Below are 1,754 nucleotides of genomic sequence, written 5' to 3'. Positions count from 1 at the left end.
TAGATAGGTTTATAGAATTTGTTGATAATATAGGATAATCGATGATTTTTAAATGTTAATTAATAATCAATATATTTATATTTTTATATGGTTAATAATGACATATAATTTTTTTTCCAGATGGTTCGAAAGAACAAGCGTACACAGCATTACAGTCAGATGTTTGGTGAGCCTGGTACTCGTACAGGCGCATCATCTTCAACAGCTCCCAGCTCTTCGTTTCCGGAGACTGTCCCCGACTCTCAGTCTTCTCAGAGAGTCTATCAGACACCTCCGTATGTTCTGCCACCGGTTCCTCGGTTTGATGCTCCATCCACGCATCATGATCATGTTCTTGAGGAGGTACCTCCTCCGATGGTGCCAGACGAGATTCATCCCGATTTGCTGGTGCCGCCGAGTGCTTCTTATGCTATGTACACCGTTGATGACCTTCTCGCTCAGCCAGGCAGAGGAGATTTACCAGTCTTAGATCCCGATCGACCGGACGGAACTTTGTGGTACGTTACATTTTTATTGTGCAATTGTTTTATAACAAAAAATAATTTAAACACTTTTTTTGGTTTTTTCAGGTTTGGGGTTGACGGTTCTGCCGCTCGGAACGTAACCGAGGTGATCAAAGGCTACTTCCCTCACGCTCATCCGAACTGGAAATTGACGCTGATCTACATCAGAAAGACGTGGTTCAAAATGTTTGCCGTAAGTTACTATTAATCTATTTTTTTATTATTACGAATTATTATTTTTAAACTAATTACTAATCTAATTTTTTTTTACAGCAAAAATATCATTGGTCCATAGGAGTGAATGAGAGGGTAAAGAAGGCGTTTGAAGGGAAGGCGAAAAAACGATTGTTGGACACGGTATCCAACAGGAAGGATGATTGGATCTTGAAGGGTTATGAACAGGGAAACCCCGCTGAGCTCACCACGGCTGTGTAGGATGGCCTCATCCGTTATTGGAACCTGCCATCGTCCATTAAAGTCGCCAACAGTTGCTCCGCCTCCCGTCAGACGAAAGATGAGCATGGCCACGGGCCGATGCTTCACACCACGGGTCAAAAACCCCACGCCGGTGTTTGTATGGAGATGGTAAATATTTTAATTACTTTATTTTTTTATACACATATTCTAACTTGTTAAATGTTTGTAGGCCAAAGAGACGGGAGTCCCGTCTCTTAAGGATCTTTACGAGAGGACCCATAAGAACAAGGCTAGGAAATTTGTTGATCCTAGGTCCGAGCAAATCGACAACGAGGTGGTTGCTCGAATTGAAGACCGACAAACCCAGCTGACCCAGCAGTCTCCCGATGGAATACCGGTCACATTATCTACACTTGAAGTGGATCAGATTTACGACGACGAAACTGAGCGTCTTCTGTACGAGGAAATTGTTTACGTGTACTTTACGAGGATAAAATTACATGTACTTTACGAGGAATTATTTACGTGTTTTTTACGAGGAAATGATTTACGTGTTCTTTACGACGAAAAAGTTTACGTGTCTTTTACGAGGAAACAATTAACGTGGCTTTTAGGAGGAAATGGTTTACGTGGCTTTTACGAGGAAATGGTTGATCCCACTTTACGACGAAACATTTCCTAGTAAAGTTACGACGAATTAGCGAGGAAATTTGCATTACGACAAACGTTTAACGACGAAATGTCTTTCGTAGTCAATTCCTCGTAAACCCTATTTTACGACGAAATAACTACGAAAACCGTCGTCGTTAAAATTGTATTTTCTTGTTGTGCGTG

The sequence above is a fragment of the Brassica napus genome, chromosome C1 (assembly GCF_020379485.1).
Source record: "Brassica napus cultivar Da-Ae chromosome C1, Da-Ae, whole genome shotgun sequence".
Classification (NCBI taxonomy): domain Eukaryota; kingdom Viridiplantae; phylum Streptophyta; class Magnoliopsida; order Brassicales; family Brassicaceae; genus Brassica; species Brassica napus.
Note: the sequence above shows the minus strand (reverse complement) of the source record.